This window comes from Leucoraja erinacea, chromosome 21, assembly GCF_028641065.1.
Source record: "Leucoraja erinacea ecotype New England chromosome 21, Leri_hhj_1, whole genome shotgun sequence".
Classification (NCBI taxonomy): domain Eukaryota; kingdom Metazoa; phylum Chordata; class Chondrichthyes; order Rajiformes; family Rajidae; genus Leucoraja; species Leucoraja erinaceus.
The window spans coordinates 38,054,357-38,069,840 of NC_073397.1; positions in this window are offsets into that span (position 1 = coordinate 38,054,357).

A 15,484-nucleotide genomic window follows, 5' to 3' on the forward strand; every position below is an offset into this window, starting at 1 on the left:
AACCGTGTAGTGATGCCTCCTGATAAAATGCTTTCTATGACCCATCTGTAGAAGTTGGTGAGAGTTGTAGGGGACATAGCAAACATCCCTAAGCTTTCAAAGGAAGTAGAAACATAGAAAATAGGTGCAGGAGTAGACCATTCAGCCCTTCGAGCCAGCACCACCATTCAATATGATCATGGCTGATCATCCAAAATCAGTACCCCGTTCCTGCTTTCTCCCCGTATCCCTGGATTCCGTTAGCCCTAAGAGGTAAATCTAACTCTCTCCTGAAAACATCCAATGAATTGGCCTCCACTGCCTTCTGTGGCAGAGAATTCCACAGATTCACAACTCTCTGGGTGAAAAAGTTTTTCCTCATCTTAGTCCTAAATGGCCTACCCCCTATTCTTAAACTGTGACCCCTGGTTCTGGACTCCCCCAATATGGGGAACATTTTTCCTGCATCTAGCCTGTCCAATCCCTTAAGAATGTTATATGTTTCTATAATATTCCCTCTCATCCTTCTAAACTCCAGTGAGTACAAGCCCAGTTGACCCATTCTTTCATCACATGTCAGTCCCGCCATCACGGGAATTAACCTTGTAAACCTACGCTGCACTCCCTCAATGGCAAGAATGTCCTTCCTCAAATTAGGAGACCAAAACTGCACACAATACTCCAGGTGCAGTCTCACTAGGGCCCTGTACAACTGCAGTAGAACCTCCTTCCTCTCCCAATGAAGGCCAACATGCTATTCGCTTGCTTCACTGCCTGTTGTACCTGCATGCTTACTTTCAGTTGCTTCAATATGGGTGGCCCAGGAGAAGTTGTTGGTGATATTGACTTCTAGGAATTTGGAGTTTTCAACCATCTTTCTTCGGCCCCGTCAATACAAACTGGGGCATGTGGACCGCTTCACTTCCTGAAGTCCATCACCATCTATCTCCTTTGTCTTGCTGATGTTGAGGCACGGGGGCATGTTGGCCGGTGTGGGCACGTCGGGCCGAAGGGCCTGTTTCCCTGGTGTATCACTCTATAACTTGATTCTGGTTCTTGTGTTACATCACAATATTTACCTACGAAATATTTTCTTTTCAGAAATGAATGTTGAGAATTATTGGGGAATAAGAGATTGTTTTCTATCCTGGGCACGGCATTGGTTTGGTCTTTGCGAGTCACACAATATGACCAGGTTGTCAGTGCTGCATCTCCTGGAGGTACAAGGTTGGCACTGGGTAGTCAAGGGCTTGGCTTGTCTTGGAAGGCCAGCCTGCGTGTTGGAATTAACCTTTGTCCTTCTCACTGGCTGCTCCCTTCAAGGTGTTGGCCAGTAGTCAGTGACACTGAGAGAGGAAGGAATCTCATTGAATGAGTGGAAACAAGTGATAGGTATTGTGTTGTGAGCATGCTCTGTGTGGGCAGGAGAGGTGGCACCAACAGACGAGACAGAGGTCAAAGGACAAGCCGCAAAGCCCCGTGTCCATTGGTAAATGTAATATTCATTTATTAAAGACATAAACATCGCACTCTCTCCATTCACCTGCTGCAGGAATTAGTCTCAATGGCCGGCCTTACATTGTTTCCGACACGGAACTGAGTCGTTTCATGTGTTTGATGTTTAAAGCTGTAAATACTCCAGCGTTTTGTGTCTATCTTTTAGTAATTCCCCCCCCCCACCCCAGTCCTGCCTGGTGTGGGAGCGTTGACCAGTCACGGACTGTCCAGGGGAAGAGTGAGAGGGATTAGGACAATTACTTGTCCCGTGGCAGATGACAACATGACACTTGAGTAAGATCATTCACGTGAACTGCTTTTGCCACAATCCATTCAGTGAATTTCAAGCTCAAATGTTTGATGCATTTGCAGAAAAGTTCTGTAAATTTATTTTGTTTCCACTGCCATTTAGTAAATTAGCTGGGACTGTTCTGGGTGCATGGAGATTAAACAGGGGGGGGGGGGGGGCAGTGTGGGGGTGGGGGGGGGGGGGGAATGCAGCATTGCCAAACACAATGTCGCCTCCCTAACCCCCCCCCCCCCCCCCTCCTTCACCCACCTGTGTTTGTCTTAAACCAGCAGCCGCTGACAAGCTGTGATCAGGGCGAGAGGCCGTGGGCTGACGGCTTTATTTATAGACCCCTTCCTTGAACTTCTGAACTAATTGCAGCATCACTTGGTGCTGTTGTGTAGATCAGGCAACACACAGCATGGTTGGAGCCTGCAGCATCTCCCATCTATATCCCTGGATCCAGGTGAGGCTGTGTGAGCAGCGTGTAATACTGGGCGTGTAACAATGTCAGAACCATCACACCCTGTGTGTGTGTGTGTGTGTGTGTGTGTGTGTGTGTGTGTGTGTGTGTGTGTGTGTGTGTGTGTGTGTGTGTGTGTGTGTGTGTGTGTGTGTGTGTGTGTGTGTGTGTGTGTGTGTGTGTGTGTGTGTGTGTGTACGTGTGTGTGTGTGTGTGTGTGTGTGTGTGTGTGTGTGTGTGTGTGTGTGTGTGTGTGTGTGTGTGTGTGTGTGTGTGTGTGTGTGTGTGTGTGGGTCTGTGTGTGTGTGTGTGTGTGTGTGTGTACGTGTGTGTGTACGTGTGTGTACGTGTGTGTGTGTGTGTGTGTGTGTACGTGTGTGTGTACGTGTGTGTACGTGTGTGTGTGTGTGTGTGTGTTCCTCTCTGTCTCTGTGTGTGTCTCTCCCCGCGCGGCCACGCTACAGTGAGCCTGTGTGGGTGTACGTGTGTCCCTGTCTGTCTCTGTGTGTGTGTGTGTGTGTGTGTACGTGTGTGTGTACGTGTGTGTACGTGTGTGTGTGTACGTGTGTGTGTACGTGTGTGTGGTCAGAATTAGACTCAATTGCTTCTTCAGCTGATGCTTTGTTAGTAGATCTCCACAACAAAGAGAAGTTGATACGTGTGTCAGAAGGAACTGCAGATGCTGGTTTACACTGAAGATAGACACAAAATGCTGGAGTAACTCAGCAGGACAGGCAGCGTTTCTGGAGAGAAGGATTGGGTGATGTTTCGGGTCGAGACCCTTCTTTAGACTGATGAACCGGTTTGCTCACTCACATTAAACTGGCCACAGGTAGCTGGGGACCTTGATCCATCTAACATTAGCATCTTGACATTGTTACAAACAACCCAGTGTTGTCTGACATCACTTGTGTAGCTAGCATGAGTCACAACTCCCTGACGTAGCAGGTGAGATGTAATGAGAATTATCTACACGGAAGAATCAACATTACTTGTTGTGAACAACTCACATCACCAGTTACACAATGTCGAGAGGAATAATGAAGCAGGATTATTTTAAATTAATTCATAACCAAGATAGTTGCACAAATCATCTCTCAGAAGGGAGCACCACTAATATATGCATAAAACCTAATTAATCTTGGAAACTACAATTCTAAATCATAATGTTATTTTGTTAGCGATTAGACATTCATTACTCTGCAGCCCCCAACAGTAACAAGTCTGAAGGAAGATCTTGACCAGATACATCACCCATTCCTTCTCTCCTGAGATGCTGCCTGTCCCGTTGAGTTAGTGTCTGCCTGTGAGTACAAGACAAGTTGAACTGTGCCAGGTTGAAGTGGTTCTGCTTGTGGAGGACATGTCCCTGAAAACCACATTGTCAGTTTCCAAACGGTGTGAATCCGACGGCTCAGTCCGATCCTTGTTTCTCCAAGTAGTTTCTCATCTTATTCTATTTCAGAGCTGGGGTTAAAATGGGTGAACTGGGCTGCTCTGATTTGCAAGTTGAAAGCATAGCCTCACAGTAGATGGATCACAGTGGAGTAAGGTTTTAATTGTAGGTTTAATGCAAATATTGTTCTGTGCACATTTGATGCTGAAATGTTTCCTAATTTTTGGGCAATTTTCTAAGTCTCGGTTCTCTGCAAATAAATGAAATGCGTTTGTAATTACCAGCATGGACCTGAGGGCCAAATGGCCTCTTCTGCATCCCTGATTTCTGTAATTTTATTAAATTGAAGACACTAAAAATAATAGCAACTGAAGACGTTAAATTTGAGATTAATAACTCCTCTCAGATGGCCGATTGTGAACACAATGTCAGTCAATGCAGCAGAATCAAACTCGGAGCTGTGGTAGAAGTCAACTATGGATTGCAGTGCAGGGCAATGCAAGAACAAATGCCATTTGGTAAGCTTCTGGGAAACCACATTTTTCCCTGGAGGACAGAAAATGCTGGAGAAACTCAACGGGTGAGGCAGCATCTATGGAGAGAAGGAATAGGCAACGTTCTGGGTCGAACCTTCTTCAGACTGATGAAACTCCACATTTTTCCCTGCTTTCTGCAGGAATTCTGCTAAATCTGCAGACCAACAATTCATCTCCACAGAAAATTACCCTTTCCTGGAAATCGATTCTTTTAAATGCTTTCCTTACAAGATGTAGATAAATCAGAAGGGTCTGAGACAGTTTTCTTTCAATATTAAATATGTAGTCACATTTTACAGCTTTAGTTTAAGACTGGAGCAAGATTTGCTAATTGTATTTTCTTTAGCACTTTGTTTCGTTCGACCTCTGATTATTTTGCTGCGGATTGTGCAGGGACTTGGCGTATGTGACCCAGATAATTTGTTTTCCAACATCTGAGTGAAAGTTTGGAATAGAGTTAGTGAGGATGAACCTGAGGAGCAACAGACTGGTTCCACCAAGATGCAGCACAGAACGCCACAGGAGATCCTTCAATCTGTACAACTCCCCCCCCTTCTGTCGTGGGGTAGACTCAAACTGACCCCCACATCCCCAATCCTTTCCACTCACCACTTAAGTTTCATGTTTCATGTACTTTGTGTTTTTATGATCAATTTCCCTCCTGGGATAAATAATGTTCTAACGTATCGTACCGTATTGTATATGGACCAAGTGCGGGCAGGGGGGACTAGTGTAGATGGGACATGTTGGTCGGCATGGGCAGGTTGGGCCGAAGGGCCTGTTTCCACACAGTATGACTCTGTGACTAACTGTGAATACTTGGGAAGACGAGGGAGTGGTCATACTGCCCGCTGTGCCATGATGACCTCCAATAAGTACATGGGCAACCCTGTCATTCATGTCCACTCCACTCCCAAATACAATGTGTAAAAGGCATTTAGCCTGGCACATGGGCAGGGTAAGTTGAGAGGGATATGGGCCAAACGCAGACATATGGAGCCAGCTCGGACAGATATCGTGCTCACATGGACCACTTCCAGTCTCCGTGTGGCATGACGCTATCTTCTCTTGATTTCCTTAAGTATTCAGAAACCTGCTGAATGAGTATTGAGTAAATTAGGTAAAGACATTTATTTTTATACTATTCTATTCTAAGAAGCTTCTTCGCATCAACTCTTCAAATTCATCCCAGAACCTTCCTTCTTAATGGGGTCAGCTCTCATTGGCTCATCGTAATATATTTTCCTAAGACAAAGCATGACCTAGTTCAGGTTGAAATACTTATGTAAAGGCACAATAACAAAGGGCTATGCCAACATGCGCTCAGTCCTGCAACACCTGCTGGGTCAAACGCTTTAACCCCCCTCACATCCCCAACTGACCTTTCTGTCCTCCATTACCAGAGAGAGGCCACAAGCAAACAGTATCGCAGCGGTAGAGTTACTGTATTACAGCGCTAGAAACTCCGGGTGCGATCCTGACTACGGGTGCTGTCTGTACGGAGTTTGCACGTTCTCCCTGTGACCGCGTGGGTTTTCTCCGGGTGCTCCGGTTTCATCCCACACTCCAAAGGTGTGCAGGTTTGTAGGTTAATTGGCTTCTGTAAACCATCTCTAGCGTGTAGAAAGAACTAATCTCTGGTCGGTACGAACCCGATGGGCCAAAGGGCCTGTGTCCTAGCTAGATCTTTAAACTAAATTAAAGCACTTTGTATTCTGCTTGGGTAGTTTGTAACACAATGGTATGAACTGCAACATTCCCCACAGCCTTCCTTCCCTCTTCTTTCTTCCCTATGCCCCACCTGGTCTCACGCCATCCCTTTCCACCACCTCCCCTTCCACCTTCATTCCTTCCTCCAGCTTCACAATTTGCAACTCTTCAATCCTTCTGTCTTTTCATCTCCGGCCTTTGTCCAACCACCTGCCTATCAACTTCTCTCTACCTGTACCCACCTATTACCTGCCTGGCTTTATCCTGCCTTCCTATCTTCCAGCTTTATTTCTTCCCCTCCTCCCTACAATCAGTCTGAAAAAGGGTCCTGACCTGAAACATCAACCATCCATGTTCTCCAGAGACCATTGAGTTACTCCAGCACTTTGTGTCTTTTTATGATGGATTGTAAAGAGTCAACGAGGCATAAAATGGTGAGAGTTTGAATGGTGTTTGAATTCAGGGGATCCTTGTATATATAATGTAGACACAGCCAGCAGTGAGGACATCCTAGGGACCTTGGTCATTATTGCAACATGAATCAATGAGTAGAAACATTCAATTATATAAGGTGCTGATGAGACTGGACAAGACACAGAGTGCTGGAGTAACTCAGCGGGTCAGGCAGCATCTGTGGAGAACATGGATAGGTGACGTTTCACAGAGTGCTGGAGTAACTCAGAGGGTCAGGCAGGCATCATCTGTGGAGAACATGGATAGGTGATGTTTTGGGTCAGGGCCTTTCTTCGGACCGGACTGTTGTGGACGGATGTGAAAAGTTGTGGGCTGTTGTGGACAGATGTGGGCTGTTGTGGACAGATGTGGACAGATGTTGGCTGTTGTGTACAGATGTGGACAGACGTGGGCTGTTGTGGACAGATGTGGACAGATGTGGGCTGTTGTGTACAGATGTGGACAGATGTGGGCTGTTATGTACAGATGTGTACAGATGTGGGCTGTTGTGGACAGATGTGGTCAACCCGTTCAGCAATGGGTGCATTTTCCACACATGGAATGTGGAGAGAGTTGATCAGGTTGATTCCTGGAATGGTGGGGAGTTTGGTCACATGCAGAGTGGGCTTACACGCCAGTCTGTGGTTTTGTTCATTGTCTTGCTGATACATATTATCTCCAGATACAGACCCAAACTGGAGGGGGTTTTATGGACAACAGTGTGTTTACACTTCAGTAAAGAACAAAACATGTTTGAAAGTGATGTCAGCAATGAACAATGCAGGCGACAGATAGTGCAAAATAGTCTGTAATTGCTTCAATTTGTACATGTCTTGTATATATATATATATATATATATATATATATGCCCTGTGTATATATGCCCGTGTATATATACATGCCCTGTGTATATATGCCTTGTGTATATATACATGCCCTGTGCCCTGTGTATATATGCCCTGTGTATATATATATATATACATGCCCTGTGTATATATGCCTTGTATATATATATATTGTATATATATACATGCCCTGTGTATATATGCCTTGTGTATATATATATATGCCCTGTGTATATATGCCTTGTGTATATATATATATATATACATGCCCTGTGTATATATATATATATATGCCCTGTGTATATATGCTTTGTGTATATATATATATATATATATATATATGCCCTGTGTATATATGCCTTGTATATATATATATATATATGCCCTGTGTATATATGCCTTGTGTGTGTATATATATATATATATATGCCCTGTGTATATATGCTTTGTATATGCAGTGGCTTGCAAAAGTTTTCATACCCCTTGAACTTTTCCACATTTTGTCACGTTACAACCACAAACGTAAATGTATTTTATTGGGATTTTATGTGATAGACCAACACAAAGTGGTGCATAATTATGAAGTGGAAGGAAAATTATACATGGTTTTCAAATTTTTTTTACAAATAAAAAACTGAAAAGTGTGGCGTGCAAAAGTATTCAGCCCCCCTGAGTCAATACTTTGTAGAACCACCTTTCGCTGCAATTACAGCTGCAAGTCTTTTGGGGTATGTCTCTACCAGCTTTGCACATCTAGAGACTGAAATTTTTGCCCATTCTTCTTTGCAAAATAGCTCAAGCTCAGTCAGATTGGATGGAGAGCGTCTGTGAACAGCAATTTTCAAGTCTTGCCAGAGATTCTCAATTGGATTTAGGTCTGGACTTTGACTGGGCCATTCTAACACATTAATATGCTTTGATCTAAACCATTCCATTGTAGCTCTGGCTGTATGTTTAGGGTCGTTGTCCTGCTGGAAGGTGAACCTCCGCCCCAGTCTCAAGTCTTTTGCAGACTCTAACAGGTTTTCTTCCAAGATTGCCCTGTATTTGGCTCCATCCATCTTCCCATCAACTCTGACCAGCTTCCCTGTCCCTGCTGAAGAAAAGCATCCCCACAGCATGATGCTGCCACCATCATGTTTCACAGTGGGGATGGTGTGTTCACGGTGATGTGCAGTGTTAGTTTTCCGCCACACATAGCGTTTTGCATTTAGGCCAAAAACTTCAATTTTGGTCTCATCTGACCAGAGCACCTTCCTCCACATGTTTGCTGTGTCCCCCACATGGCTTGTGGCAAACTGCAAACGGGACTTCTTATGGCTTTTTTTCAACAATGGCTTTCTTCTTGCCACTCTTCCATAAAGGCCCAATTTGTGGAGTACATGACTAATAGTTGTCCTGTGGTCAGATTCTCCCACCTGAGCTGTGGATCTCTGCAGCTCCTCCAGAGTTACCATGGGCCTCTTGGCTGCTTCTCTGATCAATGCTCTCCTTGCCCGGCCTGTCAGTTTAGGTGGACGGCCATGTCTTGGTAGGTTTGCAGTTGTGCCATACTCTTTCCATTTTCGGATGATGGATTGAACAGTGCTCCGTGAGATGTTGAAAGCTTGGGATATTTTTTTATAACCTAACCCTGCTTTAAACTTCTCCACAACTTTATCCCTGACCTGTCTGGTGTGTTCCTTGGGCTTCATGATGCTGTTTGTTCACTAATGTTCTCTAACAAACCTCTGAGGCCTTCACAGAACAGTTGTATTTATACTGAGATTAGATTACACACAAGTGGACTCTATTTACTAATTAGGTGACTTCTGAAGGCAATTGGTTGCACTGGATTTTATTTAGGGGTATCAGAGTAAAGGGGGCTAAATACCTTTGCACGCCACTGTATATATGCCCTGTGTATATATGTGTATCTATGATGTGTATATATGCCCTGTGTGTATATATGCCCTGTATGTACTGCATCATGCTTGATGGGATGCCTTGTATATATATGCCCTGTTTATATTTGCCCAACAGAATGTATATTGATATGTGTATATACATTGCCTATAGTATATATATCCCTGTGTGTTGAAACTGCATGTATAGGATCTCCTGTGTATATATGCCCAGTGTGGAATATATGCCCTGTGTATATATGCTATGATGTGTATATATGTGTATATACATGCCTAGTATATATATATGCCCTGTGTGTATATGTCATGTATAGATGCCCTGTGTATATATGCCCTGTGTATATATGCCCTGTGTATATATGCCTTGTATATATATATATATATGATGTGTATATATGCCCTGTATATATATGCCTTGTATATATATATATATATGTATATATGTGATGTGTATATATGCCCTGTGTATATATGTGTATCTATGATGTGTATATATGCTCTGTGTATATATGCCTTGTGTATATATATTTATATATATATATATGATGTGTATATATGCCCTGTGTATATATGTGTATCTATGATGTGTATATATGCCCTGTGTGTATATGTCATTTATAGATGCCCTGTGTATATATGGCCTTTATATAACTGCATATGGCTTGATTGGGATGAACAACCAAATATGATTTGCTCAAGTTTTAATTTGCGCCAACAGAATATAATATTTGATATGTGTTATTCATTGCAATAGTACTAGTATCACGGTGTGTTGAAACTGCAGAAAGGTCTCCAGTAGCTCGGCAGACAGTGAGGAATACAGAAGAGGTTTATTAGGTTAAACGTGCTGCAGCCATTCATCTTCAAGTGCTGCCAGACGGAAGGGGAGAGGCAGCCTGAGTCACGGTGGATGGCTGTATTAATATCGATTCTTTGAGCCGTTAAAGGTCAGCACTGAGTTGAATCCGGTCCGGGAGGAGAAACAGGCGGAGAAAGATAAGATAGAAGGGAGGAGATAAATCATATTTCTGTAGCGGCTTTAATGGGACATGATGTCCAAATCATCGGGCTCTTCAATGTACCAGTGAAGTTAAGGGTTGGTTGTTGCGTGTACGAGACAAACTACAGTGACCTAAATGGACCAGAACGTTCTAGAAACGTGCCACTGCTGGTCTGGGTTTGTTGATATTTAGTTTAGATATACAGCGCGAAAACAGGCCATTCGGCCCACCGAGCCTGCACCGACCAGCGATCCCCCGCACACTGATACTATCCCACACACACACTATCCCACACACACACTATCCCCATACACACTATCCCACACACACACTATCCCCATACACACTATCCCACACACACACACACACACTATCCCACACACACACTATCCCACACACACACTATCCCACACATTCCCGAGGAACGCTGTGGTTCGCCAAGGGACGAGGCAGATGGCGGAGTGGGCGCCCTGATGAAACGGGCAGCTGGCAGACTTAACGCAAACTCTGGGCTCTGCAGGGGGGGTGGGGGTTGTGCAGATGAGGTCTGCCCTGCTGCCCCTGCACATCCTGGGGGAGGGGGTTCAATGGGGCATCAGGCTGTAGCGGATGAAACCAAGGGCAACATTAGTAATACTTTAGTCAGTAATGTTACTGACTATTATACTCCAGTAATACTTCACCTTAAACCTATGTCCTCTGGTCCTCGATTCCCCAACTCTGGGCAACAGACCCTGTGCATCTACCCGATCTATTCCTCTCATGGTTTTATACACCTCTATAAGATCACCCCTCATCCTCCTACACTCCATGGAATAGAGACCAAGCCTACTCAACCTCTCCCTACAGCTCACACCCTCTAGTCCTGGCAACATCCTCATAAATCTTCTCTGAACCCTTTCAAGCTTGACTATAACATGGTGCCCAGAACTGAACAAAATATTCTAAATGGGTTTCGACCCGAAACGTTGCCTATTTCCTTCGCTCCATAGATGCTGCTGCACCCGCTGAGTTTCTCCAGCATTTTTGTCTACCTTCGATTTTCCAGCATATGCAGTTCCTTCTTAAACAAACTTCTTAGAAATATTCTAAATGGGTCTCACCAACGTGAGACTGCATTTTCTTCAGTTGAAACCAACATCTACAGCTCCTTCCGACACATTATACTTGGCTCACAACTTCAACTGTAAACCCACTTTCTGCAAATCCGGAACTTGTTTTCCTGTAAACACCAACATGTCAGTTTGTGAGTCTGCAGGCGGTCTTTGCCTGAGCTGTCAGCATTTGGTGACCGTTCTAAATATTCCACGAAAGGCTTGTGTTCTGTACAGGTGATCTGTAATACGTGTGGTTACAGTTGAGGGTGAAACAAGTTTCAGGATATGAATTCAAAAGGCCTTAAACCATATAACCATATAATGGGAATTTAAGGGCCAAATAATGCCTTATTGGGTATTTGTTCAAATATCATTATATGTTCACCGATTCTTCACCATGTAATGTGCTACTGGATTTGTTTAATTGGATTCACTGATATATTAAATTAAAATTTATAATATCCAAAATCAATGATCAGAACATGCGCAGAAGACAACAATGAACTGCCTGCAGGAGATGCAGCAAATGGCTGTAAATAATGGTGGCTGCTTCATATTGATTATACATCTAATCTCAGCACAACATTTAAATCTCTGACACTTTCTGATGCTCCATTTGAACATCTTTTGCTACCAATTCAAAAACAGAGCTATGTAAATACCATCAGTGAATCTAAGATGCCATTTGGATCATCTGTTGTGGCCCCAACAAATAGAACAAGGCATTAAATCCAAACTCATTGTGTGCATCGATTGCCTCAACGTCAACCTTGCGACTGATGACTTTCACATCCGGTTTCCGGCTTTAAGCGATTTTCACAAACTCTTTGCTGGATTGTACATCAGTCTTTAGGCATCTCTTCATCCCTGTATCTGTCTCTGCTGCTCCCATGTCCCTTTTGTGAAGATTGTGGATTGTTTCAGTATCATCCAGGCAGTTTAGCATGAAATGAGATTTGAGTGACCTCATTCACGTCTCCTGCCTGTCGAGTATTCTGATATTTATTCCATTTGTGTAAGCAACATCTTCACCGGGGCCGTGCGCTTCTGTGATTCATGCTGCTTTTATTTTAATGAAAAACCCTCTGAGTGGAATTTGAGCAGCTGTTTTCTGTGAGCGAAAGTGATTCTTACCATGGAGAGTTCTATGATCTACTTAATCTGTAATTTTATTGAAATTGAATTATTAATTTTAATTTGTGAGGAATCATCTGGAACAGAACATGTGTTTTCAGTGCAAAAGGAAAGTATTATCTGAATTAGCATGAAGATATTTATTGCACGGGTCATTTGGAATGTGGACAAAGTCATGCAAATGACCTAGAATTTTGTACAGGACACATCACCCGCTGGTATTTTCAACGTTAGAAATAGGGCATTTCTGTTGGCACAAACTGACCTCATTTTTATTGTAAGTTTGTTGAAATCAGATCACTTGCCGCTACATCTGCCATCTGTGGTGTAACCGCTCACCAGTAGTTGGCGGCTCTGGAGATAGTTGGACACGAAGCTCACTCCGATTCTCGTGTGGCCCGACAACTTTGATACATCCTGTTCATCTGCAGATGGTTACACCAGCATCCCTGCACGGTTTGTTTGTGCTGCAGGCTCGGGTAGTTTCATAGTGTGGGACGTTATTGCAGCACATTCTCTGAAGGGTCATTAGTGTTCAGGTGTGGCACAGCCCAGGTGATTAGGAAGGTGCTCTGGCAAGCACTGATGCCACACATACACCTTACAGGCCAACATCACCTCAGGATTGCCGATGACTCATGACCTTGTCATTGTGTTACAGTCAGACGCGGTTACAAACATGATTTTCAGCTGTGAATGTTCTGTGATCAAATTTATGTCCACGTTCATCAACACAGCTGTATGAAATATCAAATCCATCAACGTGAAAGCTATGCATTTCTGCTGTATAAAATATTTGTTTCTGATACTGTACAGGGCTATAAAACAAATACAGGCATTTATTGGGTGGCCATTGAGAAACACTTCATGTGCTGCTATGTGTAGTCATGACAGTTTAATGGCCATTATATTGTACAGGACATATGGTAGCAGGTTGCTCCTCACCAATTCAGCAACCTGTGCCACGATTCACTGCTGTAAATAGAACAGGTTGTATGTTGAACACTCAGCTCTTGGTCCATCCTTCCACCCAGACTCACTCGTAAACAGTGAAATTATTTGATTTTTAAAGATGTGACCATCTTTAGATGTGCAGGAAGGAACTGCAGATGCTGGTTTAAAATGAAGATAGACACAAAATGCTGGAGTAACTCAGCCGGTCTGGAGAGAAGAAATGGGCGATGTTTCGGGTCGAGACCCTTCTTCAGAGTTTCTCCAGCTTTCTGTTTCTAACTATCATAGATATTCTATTGATCAGCCAATGAAAAGCAAGGCCACTCAAGACTCTCGGTTATATTGAAGAATTATCTTCAGTTTTAAAAGAAGCTGTCAAGGTGATTTGGTGGTTTAGTGTGCCCTAACTTGCTGGAAATAAGTGTTATGTTCCTTGTGTGAAATAATCTTGTGTTTGGCTTTTCATTGAACTGCGTGTGTGATTTATCACTCATTTGTGAAACTGAAGCTTGTCCCAGAAACAGCCACAACTGCCAAATTAGTTCATGTTATTGGGATTAGAGAGATTTTATTGAGTCCATTTGCATTGATAAATATTTCAAATATTTAAAACTATCAGAAATTTGGCAAAGTTCTCAAATCTTCAGTTATATAAATTGTCTACTCAGCATCTGGAGTTACAAGGGAGAATCTGTGGAGATGTTACTTGTTTTTAAGGATTGAAATATTTCTCACCAAGGCTGACCTACATACAGAGCCCACCATAATGTCTGGGACAAAGACCCATCATTTATTTATTTACCTCTGTACTCCACAATTTGAGGTTTGTAATAGAAAAAAAACACATGTGGTTAAAGTGCACATTGTCGGATTTTATTAAAGGTTATTTTTATACAGTTTTGTTTCACCATGTAGAAATTACAGCTGTGTTTATACATAGTCCCCCCCCCCCCCCATTTCAGGGCACCATAATGTTTGGGACACATGGCTTCACAGGTGTTTGTAATTGCTTAGGTGTGTTTAATTGCTTCCTTAATGCAGGTATAAGAGAGCTCTCAGCACCTCGTCTTTTCTCCAGTCTTTCCATCACCTTTGGAAACTTTTATTGCTGTTTATCAACATGTGGACCAAAGTTGTGCCAATTAAAGAAGCCATTATGAGACTGTGAAACAAGAATAAAACTGTTAGAGACATCAGCCAACCTTTAGACTTACCAAAATCACCTGTTTGGAACATCATTAAGAAGAAAAATAGCACTGGTGAGCTTACTAATTGCAAAGGGACTGGCAGGCCAAGGAATACATCCACAGCTGATGACAAGAATTCTATCTATAATAAAGAAATATCCACAAATACCTGTCCAACAGATCAGAAACACTCTTCAGGAGTCAGGTGTGGATTTGTCAATGACCACTGTCCACAGAAGACTTCATGAACAGAAATACAGAGGCTACACTGCAAGATGCAAAGCACTGGTTAGCTGCTGTAGTTTCTACATGGTGAAACCAAAACGTATAAATATGGTCTTTATTGAAATCTGACAATGTGCACTTTAACCACATGCGATTGTTTTCTATTACAAATCAGAAATCGTGAGTAAAATAAATAAATGATGGCTCTTTGTCTCAAACATTATGGGGGGCAGTGTATTAGGAATACTTTTATACTGTTATAAAATTGTATTTCAATTATCTTGTTCAGAACTTGGCCGGACGGGATCAACTATTATCTTCAACTCACACTGTGGTGAACACACTGACACGGTGGTGATACAAGAGTCACAGCTCACACTCACACTGTGGTGAACACACTGACACGGTGGTGATACAAGAGTCACAGCTCACACTCACACTGTGCTCACACTTACACAGTGGTGGTGACACAAGAGTCAGGTGGCACCAGCCTCCCTTTCTCCGTTGTGTCCTGAATTGCAGAATAATTCTCTCACCGCGCACACTCTATAAGAGGCTCATCAAGTCTACACCATTCAATCATGGCTGATGTTTGCCTCCTAATCCCATTTTCCTGCCTTCATCCCCATAACCTCTGGCACCCGTTCTAATCAAGAACTTGTCCATCTCTGCCTTAAACATCCACTGACTTGGCCTCCACAGCCCTCTGTGACAATGAGTTCCACAGATTAACTACCCTCTGACTAAAGAAGTTCCTCCTTTCTAAAATAATGCCCTTTAATTCTGAGACCATGACCTCTGCTCCTGGACTGTC